Source organism: Prionailurus bengalensis, chromosome A1, assembly GCF_016509475.1.
Source record: "Prionailurus bengalensis isolate Pbe53 chromosome A1, Fcat_Pben_1.1_paternal_pri, whole genome shotgun sequence".
Taxonomy (NCBI): Eukaryota; Metazoa; Chordata; class Mammalia; order Carnivora; family Felidae; genus Prionailurus; species Prionailurus bengalensis.
Window position 1 is genome coordinate 210,238,775 of NC_057343.1, and position 10,720 is coordinate 210,249,494.

The following is a 10,720-nucleotide window of genomic DNA, read 5'->3' on the forward strand; positions in this document are numbered from 1 at the left end:
CACCAGGATTTAGTCCCACTGAGTTCCAGTTCGGAGAGACGCAGGGGAGAGGCGAAGCTGGCCTCCTTGCAGCTGACGCAGACCCGGCGAGGGCGGCCTGTTCTCCTCACCTCACCCTACTCTCCTTAGCGTATCACTTTCTATCACCCTATCCTTAGCTCCTGCCACCCAGAAATTTTTCTCCAGATGGGAGGAGGACTGGCAATCAGCTCCCCTCCCTTGTGTAATCGAATATCTCACCCTGAAGATATGCTCAGACTCTCTGGCCTGCACTCAGCCCTCCGGTTTGCAGCATGGCACGAAGCAGCCAGCCAGCCTGCCCAGAGCCCCACCAGTTTCTAATTAAAACAGAACAAGTGTTTCTTTAGACACACACCGATTTCTTGGAGGAGAAACAGCAGGTTCCTCTAAGGTTGGCCTTCAGGTCTCACACACACATGGGCTGTTTGTGAAGGAAAGGCAAATAGGCTGTTTTTAGAAAGTACAAATGGATGTATTATTATTATCAATTGTCATTTTAACCATACTGCCACCTGACACTGACTACAAAGAACTTAAGTATGTCTCTGGGATGGTATTCAATAGATGGCGGTGGGGGGGGGGGGCAGGTGTAGCATTATTTTGATAATGTGTAGGAACTGCAAAAATTAAAAAAATCATTTCCTGTCTCCCTTAGGTTACGACAATTTACCTAATCCTCTCCATATTGATCATATCCAGCACCGTGCTATGGAAATGTAAACATTTCTGAAAATAAAACAGCTTTTATAATTAAAAGTTAAAAATAAAAACTCAACCCAAATTCCGAAGCAATTTGTGACCGACCGCATTCCCTGCTCCGGGAGGCAAGATTGCATGGCTCAGCCCCAAGGCCACAGACTTCATCGCCTGGAGGCAGGGGTATTAGTCAAACTGCTGAACAGCCATCTTGGTGCAGGCAAGGACTAACTGGCAAACGGATGCGAGAGTTAGCACTGGAGCAGGGAGCCAGAGACCCTTGATGTCAGATGGGACCTCTTTATAGCCAGGTAGTCGGGAAGAACGTTTGGGGGTGCTGTTGGAAAACGTCCCCCAACTCCCTCCAAGCAAGAAGGGTGTTAAGGGAGCTTAGAAAAGCTGTTTACCAGTAGAATAGGAAGATTTCACCAATTTAGCAACTGGCTCCGGTGGACCCCTCAATCCTGGCTCTGCCCAAAGGGAACAGGCAAGAACGTAAATGAGGGAACAAGCTGGCTGAGGGGTGTCTGCCCTGAAGCGGCAGACATGACTTCATCCTAGCTAATTGCTGCTAGACCCTCTGACTTCTCAGAAGCTAAAAATCATGGCAATGATTTTTAAAATATAATGTTCATCATGGCGAGTAATGAACATTAAAAAAATAAAGCCATGTGAGACAAACTAAACAGATCAGCAAGTGACCATTTTGTGACCTGTGATGGACAGTGATCTAGGGGATCAGAGCCACCTGTACCCATGACCTCCACAGAAACATGAACTCACCAAGCTGCTCCAAAAGCCAAAATCTCCCCCTACCCTGAAGCCCCTGCCCTGGTTCAGGCCACCTTGTGCCTCACCTGCATCACCACAACAGACCAAACTGGTCCTCCCACAGCACCACGGACATTCCCTTCCTCTTCTTCTTTTTTTTTTTTTTTTAATTTTTTTTTTAACGTTTATTCATTTTTGAGAGACAGAGCGAGACAGAGCATGAGTGGGGAAGGGGCAGGGAGAGAGGGAGACACAGAATTCGAAGCAGGCTACAGGCTCTGAGCCATCAGCACAGAGCCTGATGCGGGGCTTGAACCCACAAACTGCGAGATCATGACCTGAGCCGAAGTCAGACGCTCAGCCGACTGAGCCACCCAGGCGCCCCAACATTCCCTTCTTCTAAACCTACCACCTCCTCTTGTAATGACTTGTCTGCCTCACCCAGAAGTTCTGTCTTTTTGTTGCTGTGTCTTCAGGGCCTAGCATAGAGTTTGGCACCTGTTTCACAGAAACGGGAAGAAGGGAGGAAGGAAAGAAGTTTTTGTTTTGCTATTTTCAGTTCCTTTACTATTATGTCAAACAGTAACACCTAATGGTGATACATGGTACTGCAACCCAGCTTTATTTAACTTGGAAGATGCTCACCCAACAGAAGAGGAAATAAATAAGAATATGACATTTAAATACTTTATACTGTAAGAGAAAGGCCCAAATTGAAAGATGCAGCAAAGGCATCTGGAATAGTCATGGTCACCATGTGAACTCTTTCTTTTAAATTCAACTACTGAAGGATTTTTTTTAAGCTTATTTATTTATTTTAAGAGAGAGAGACAGAGCATGAACAGATAGGGAGAGAGAATCCCAAGCAAGCTCCACACTTTCAACAGGGAGACTGATGTGGGGCTCGAACTCACAACCCATGAGATCACGACCTGAGCCAAAACCAAAAGTCGGACACTTCACCAACTGAGCCTCCCAGGCACCCCACTGAAGGATTTTTTAATCATAAAAAAATAGTGCCAATTCCTTAACATTTTTTTTAGCAAATTGAATTTAAAGTTTAGAAAGGTAGTCTGTAGCCATTTCTCCTATAATATTTCATTCCTGAAATTTATGTATTTTTCAGTTCTCAGGAGCTGCTCCTAAAAAGAGACAGCCCTCACTTCCCAACAATGTGAATATACTTAACAGAACTGAACTGTACACCTAAAAATGGTTAAGATGGCAAATTTTTATGTTCTGTATTTTTGGCAACACTAAAATAATTTTTTAAATAAATATATATAAAAAAATAGAGATGGTCCTCAGCCCGCTCTCCTTAAGAGGTCCTTGTGATGGAGAAAGCAATTGAGATGGAGCCCATACCTTGGCCCTGGAACTCCACAGTCTAGTCCTATAAACAGTTGCACCCAGGGGCAAATTGTTTCCCTCTAGCTGTTATGATCCCATCCTTCAGGGATGTTCATTCATTCATTAGGCATTTATTGAGTGCCTATTATGGAGGCTCTGAGGAGATCATTAAAGTATAGTCTGTGCCCTTCACTTACTCTAAGCCCAGATTCCAGTGAGTGTGCGGCCAGTATACTTGGAGCTGGAGACGCAGCAGGTGCCTGTGAAGGCCCAGCCTCTCTGGGTCATCCGTCCTTAGCAACAATCATGTCACAGGTCAGGTGGCCCTGGGGGAGTTGGTGCCTGCCTGTAGCTAGAGATGCCCACTACTTTCTTATTCACTTTTAGGTACGAAAGCCTAAATGTCTCCTCACTAGCTTCCTCCTTGCCATCCTGCTCTGACTGCGAGAGGTTCTGAACTTCCCAGGTAGGAAAATAAAAGCTGAAGGCAAAACGAATGGTGGAGGCAATAGGCATCTGTTTAGGCCCAGTGGGCAAGAAAATGTAAACATAACCCACTGCCATGTTTTCTCTGAGTCCTGAGCCTTCTGCTCTCTGTACCCCCTGGAAATTCACCACATAGCAGTGATTTCTTCTCCTCAGGCCATCCCCTGAGCAAGGCACTCCACAGTATATCCTTAGCATTCCCAGTGGATATTGGTGGGAGTTCTATTGGAGGATATGAGGCCCCAAAGAGAGCTTAGAATCAAGACATCTCATTTTATAGATAAGAAACTGATACTCCAAAAGTTGGTAAGTTTCCCAAGCTCATAGCAAATTATTGGCCAAATCGGAACCAGAACTCAGTTCTCCTGGCTCCCACCATCACCTATGTGAGCACTAAGAGAATGGGAATAGACTCGTAAGCTATAGCTGGTCCAGGTTCAGACTCCAGTGACATAAAAGTTTTAAAGGTCCTTCCTGTTCATTTTGAATGACTTTTCGGTAAGTCTCTGGAATAAGGTAATAACGGCAACACTTATATCCAATAGTCAATACCAAAAGCCACATGACACTCCACGGATTTTCTACAGAAACACAGGAAAGTCTGCCAGAAAGATCCCCATGCTGGTGACTGGATCATGTTCTAGTCTTGGGTCTAGTTCCTTGGGAGCTCGAGGACCCTAAACTTAAGTTCAGTTCTCCAGTCAGTGGAATGATGGATATCACTGTCGGTTCTGGAACACGTCTCTGTGTCTCTGCATCTTCATGAGTGAAATGATTTATTGTGAAACTCTAAACTGAGGTTATTGTGAAAATCATAAGATAGTGTAAGCTGTTGTTAAATTGTGAGTTTAAGATATAACACTTTTTGATAATGATGTATCAATGTAGGTTCATCCATTGTAACAAATATACCACTTGGGTAGAGGATGATGGTAATGGAGGAGGCTGTACATGTGTGAGGGCAGGGAATATATACGGGAAATCTCTGTACCTTCCTTTCAGTTTTGCTGTTAACCTAAAACTTCTCTAAAAAACTAAGTTGTATTAAATAATAAAATTTTTTAAAAAGAACACTTTTAATCAACATTACCTCTGTTATCATACAGTACCTTTCTTCCTAACTCAAAGTATGGGGTGCTCCATTTTATGGGCAGAAAAAACAGAGAATCAAAAGGGTGTAGTGGGGCCAAGACTGAAACATTGCTTGGGGCTTCCCAGATCAGGCACCTTTCTCTCAACTCAGCCATGTCACCGTCGGGGTCTTGAGGGCACCTGAAGCACAAAGTTCCCCAGGTCTACTCAAGCTCAGAATCAGAAGGAACACGACTACTCTATATTGTCTTGAGAAGTGTTTCACGGAGCAGTGTTCATGACTTCTTGCTTCAGAGTCATTTGGGACACTTGTCACAAATGCAGAATCATGGGTCCTGCCCCAGGATCTTACTGAATCAGAACGACTGGGGAGTAGGGCCCAGGACTCGATATTTCTAATAATCGTCCCCAGATAACTCTGATGCATCCCAATGTTTTAGAATCAGTTTCTGCTGGTATTGGAGGGCTCTTTCATGTCGAGACCATACACCAGAAGGCTGAATCCATAGCGTGTCTTAACCCGAAAAGCCTCCCTCCAGGCAACATTCCTTCAGCAACTTGTAAGGCACCACAAGCTGTCAGAAAGGGCGGTATGGACAAGGACATCACTGAGGGCATTTTAGATTTCAGAAGGGGGAAGGGTCCACCTCCCATTTTCCAAAGAATGACTGCTTCGGCAGATGGCTGAGTGAGAGGTTAGTAATGCAGCCGGAGCCACAATTATGTGTTGCCCAGACAGATGCTGCCCAAGTTCATGACTTACACCCCAGTCATGGATTTGACTTTTGTGGGATCTCGGGTCTGACATTTTCTAAGCCCAGATCACTTTTCCTATATCTGAGGGTTGACAGGATATTTATGAACAGTGCCCATACAATGCCGCGTGGGGGCTACAGAAACTCTTGATCCCAGGGTCACCTCAGCCACACCTGCTACTTTAAGTCCGATTTAAGTCCCTGCGCTTCGGCTTCTTTAGAAGCAAAACAGAAACTCTCTCACTGCCCTCCTCTAAGGGGCATTGCCAGGAGAAAGATTTGCACAGAGCTAAGCGGTGCCGAGGAGAAACCTCAGCCCACGCTCAGACGTGCCTGTGTGAATACACGCTCTGGGATTTAGGTGCCATCCTTGTCTGAAAATCAAAATGGATTCCACCTGCTGCGGCTCATACTCTGGTTCTTGCCAAGCCGCACACCCAGGGAACCAGCTGCCCCTTCTAATCCCCCACAAGGCCTCCCGTGTTTCAGCCCCTGGCCTTCCACTGCTCCACTCCTTCAGCACACTTCGATTCAGCAGCCCTACTTGCCCACTCGGCGCGTGAGCCCATGGCAGTCCCCTGCCCACACTGCTGGAACCCACCTGAGGCTTCGTACAAGGCTGGTACGTCCCTCCATCCTGCCTTCCGCATTTCCCTCTCAGGTGGTCCTGAGATGTTTCTTCATTTCACATTTACTCTTTTCAAAGCAGCCTTGGAATTGTTGGTGTTTCTTTTAAAAAGAGCAAAGAGAGAGAGATCAGGGAAACTGGACTGCAGAGTGACCTGCACTCAAAATCCTCGCAGTTTAAAGTCTTTTGTGAGGCTTCTATTTGGATTCTCCAATGACTACTTTTCAAAGAACAATCTGAATTTTAAGTACAAGTCTCAGACCAATGAAAAGACTCCAATTATGACTAAAGATGGCTCAGAAAGTGAGCAAGAGAAAATGAAAAAACTGATTTCAGCTTTTGAAAGACACGGATAGAGAATTCAGATCTACCTCTGATAACCAAGGGCAGATAGAAACAAACCAAGCTGAGAAAAGTTGGCCTAGAATCGCTGGCAAATTCATTTTAGTTAGGCCAAATGTATGTCATAGTCGAGTGACATATGTGTTTTATGGTGTATCAGCCTTTGGCATAGCCATAACTGCCACTTACTGAGTGTTTACTATTGTCTTGGCCATTGGTTGTCTTCCTCTCATATTAATTATTTTATTTAATCTTGACAACAACACCGTGAGTTAAGTATTGATTTCTCAGTTCTTTAGATGGGGGCATTGAGGCTCAAAGAAGTGAAATCCCTTGCCCAAGGTCACCATACATGGCAAAGCAGGGATCGCAGCCTAGGTCTGTCTCCTTCCAGTCAGTGACCTCCAAGAACAGGGGAGTGAAAGAACACCGGGCTGCTATCAAAGATCTTTGTTATGGTCCCAGCTCTACCGTCAACTACTGGTGTGTCCCAGCACAAGTGGCTGACCCTCAGGACTCCAGTTTTCTCAACTGTAAAATATGGGGCTCAGGAGTAGATGGGCGTGAATGCCCTTTCCATGCCCACCAGTCTCTAATTACAGCTTGTCTCTTGCCCATTATTCCAAAGGCCCTCTGCTGCTTTCTATGGACTTTATGATACATGGTCAGTCATAAGTAAAACTTATGGGATGCTTAGTCCTTGATCTCATTGGCCTCTAAATTACAACATTGTTTTTGTACGTAAAAAAATACAACCTGCTCAACAAGTGTCTGCTTTGCCACAGCCCGCATTGTGACACAGCTCCCAAGGCACATTGAGGCAGAGGTGAAGGGATGCCTGTCAGAGAGCTCCAGAGAGAAAAGCAGTAACATTTGCTTGTGTTGTTCTGTCTTCTCATTATTTATCATCCTGTGATCTTCAGTAAAGGGGAAAAATTGAAAGTCACACATAAACTAAAAGAATGATGTTTCTTGTTGTGGACTTTTTATAATGAGAAAGATCTTGGAAGATGTGAGTAAATCCAGGCACAGCTAAGTTAGGGCCACACATTTGGCTCTGAGCAGCTTCATGAATCTCACCTCCAGGCCACACATTATCAGGCAAAAGAGAAGGTCAACATGCACAATGCTTTGGGCTTCAGCCAGCCTTGGACCCGGATGAGATAAAGAACTCGGTCATTGGGGCAGATCAACAGGGAAGAGGCTGAGGGGATGGGTCACAGTCTAATCCCCAGCTTCCAGGGGGGCCCATACATTTTGGTATTGCCATTTTGGGCACTAAACAGGTAAGGCCTGGATTTCAAGACCAGGGTTGCAAATTTCTGCAGTAAAGAAATAGACCTGCCACATGTTCTTCAGAACTGACCCGTTTCAGGTCAAATCCACACATGCCACAATATAGCATTTCCAAGAAATATCTCGAAACCAGAATCTCTGAAAAGCTTGTCTGTTCCTGCAAGGGCACCTCTGAATATAGAAGCAGTAAGGAGAACATTTGTGGAGTGTTTTATTGTTGGCAAAGTGCTTCCACACTTTGATCCTCCTAATATTCTGGAGAGTCACTGAGGTTCCAAAAAGCTTATGTAACTTGCCTGACCCAGCAGCATTTGAATTCATGTCTCCTGATTCTAGAACTGTTCTCTACATCATGTATTTCTGAATAATAAGATTTTTTTCCATAAAGGAAATTAATAAGATTTTTTTCCATAAAGGAAATAAATCTTATTTTAAAAATAAAATAAGGGAAACAAAACTGACTCTGTACTTAGGAGGCAAGATTGCTGCTGGCTGTCATGGTTGACTGGCTGCTTTTTTCATAAATAAGAGGCAGGAGAATCAAAGAAAAGACCACATGCACCCAATGAAATGAACACGGTATTTTTCAACGCTGGGGAAAAACAACGGCAAATGAGAAAAAAGAAAGCAATATCAAAATAGCCTATGAGAAATGCAAAAGACAGCTTTCCCATTTTTCTAAATTTGGTCAGGTTTCAGATGCCGTCACTGCCAGCACTATGAGGGTCACTGTGTCAAACATGGCCAACAGCGAGGCTAACAGGAGGTAGATCAGGGTCCCAATTGGCTCCCTGAGAGGCTGAATCAACCAGGACCAAGCCCATCTAAGACAACTTTAGCCAAATCTTGGATAACTTTCACATTAGATGATAAAGAATCAAATTCTACCTGTGGCTAAAGTGCCCTATCTGCCACCACGATTCTTAATTATGGGGCTGATATGGATTTGGGCTTGTTTTCTAAGAACACACCCTTCTTGTACATTACTGAGATACTAATAATAAATAACCACAAGAGCAACCAACTACATTAACATTTTATTATTTGCTAAGCTCTTACACACACATACACACACACACACACACACACACACATGCATATGCACACACACACAGATACACTCTCATTTGAACCCTAAAACATCCCTCTGGGTATAAGCTAGGTGATCGATATTGCCATTCTACTGATGAAAAACTGAGGCTCGCAGTTTATATGACTTCCCTAAACTCACAAAATCACCCACTGGCAAAGGAGAAACATAAGCCCCAAACTTCTGACTTCATATTTGATGCTTCTTCCAAGATACCAGCCATACCACTGATTAAGACCCCTGATTAATGTAGTAAATATGCTTGTCTCATATGTTTATGTTTTGCCAGGGCTGATCAACATCAGAGACCTCAGAGCGGCACCAGACCACGATCACATCAGCTCTGTCAGGCAGATCTGAGGAGAGAGTCCAGTTGTCAGCCACCCACGCCTCAAAGTGACTTGTAAAACAAAACCATCAGCCATAGATGTCTCAGAATAAAAAAAGCTGTGAGAAAACTTACTCATGGGCTTACAGTGTCATGGCTACTTTGGACAGGAGGCTATAATGCTGTCTGTCTGGCTGTCTGTACCGAGGCTGAGGGATAAGACCAAGTGTAGAAGGGTGCCTGGGTGGCTCAGTGGGTTAAACATCCAGCTTCCACTCCGGTCATGATCTCACAGTTCGTGAGTTCAAGCCCTGCATTGGGCTCTGTGTGGACAGCGTGCAGCCTGCTTCGGATCCTCTGTTTCCCTCTCTCTGCCCCTCTGCAGCTCATGCTCTCCCTCTGGCTAAAAAATATATAAACATTAAAAAAAAAAAAAAAGATCAGTGTGGATGCCAAAGCAGTTCAGGGAACCACTTTTAGCCGAGTCAAATGAGGGGGAAACAGAAGGGGAGCGACTCTCCTGACTCAAAAAAACTCGAGAAAAGAGTATTACAATTATTTCCTCGAGCTATAATCTCTGGGTTTGTCCCAAGTGATTCCTGAGAGTCTTCCCATCCTATAGAATAAAATCTGTCCCCTCACCCCCATCCCATCAAGAAAAACCAAGTGATCTCACTGCCTTAAGACAAATTATTTTAGAGTCCACCCTCAGAAGATTGAACAGGAAGTCTCTCTGGAAACTAGTGGCTAGATACCGAAAATGAAAGATGAACTAGCTGCATTAGAAATTGTGTTAGTTGTCTATTGCTGTGTAACAAACTACTCTCAAAATTTAGTGGCTTAAAACAACAACTATAATAACTCAAGTCCATACTGATGGTTGGAGCTGGGGAGCAGGGGAGGGAGGTGAAGAACAATAGATAGGATTCTAAACTTTGATGTTGGATCCTGAAAGTCTTGTGAATTTTTTTTTTCCTTTTCCTGAGGGCTTAGTGAACTGTGATATGCTGCCTTGAAAAGCTCACATGGATCCAAGCACTCCTCACATCTTGTTGCAAGGTGTATTTGTTCCCTAGGACTGCCTTAAATGATCACAGACCGGGTGGCTTAAAAACAAAAGAAATTTAGTCTCTCACAATTCTGGACGGATAAGTTAACTACCAAGATTACAATAATCCTATTCAGCAAATACGAGTCATTCCTTTTGACCCTCCACAATTCTATTTTCATAACCAATTCTAAGAAAAGAATCCTATGTAAAGAAGCTTTAGGCATAGAAATAAAGCAAAGCAGCAATGCTTAGGATAGGAAGTTTGAAAACAATCTTTGTTTCTGATAATAAAAGAATGGTTAAGAATAGAAAATATATCTGTATAATAAACTAAGTAGCCCCTGAAAATATGTATGAGGTTTGTAGTCACATAGAAAATTTACTTGTTTATTTACCAAGCAAAAAATACACCGTATTTTAAATAAATATTATAATCATGTTTTAAGAACAGCAAGTAATTCTCAAATTTGTACTTAAAACTTAAAAATTGGAAAGGGAGTCATTAAAATACAGACGGTCATTAGCACTGTCTGCATTTGAATGATTTCTTACCTTTTAGGTTGGTCCAGTTATATATTTCTGCATAACAAACAACCCTATAACTAACTTATTGCTTTCAATGACAATAGTCATTTATTGTTCTCATCACTCTGCAACTTGGGTGGGGCTTCTAGGGGGTTGGCTCTTCTCTGCTTCTTGCAGCGGCTGATGTTACTGAGCTGACACAGAAGGATCTGCTTCCCAAGATGGCTCGACAACATGCTGGTGCTGGCTATCAGCTGGGAGCTCAGTTGGGCTTGACCAGGGCCTCAGT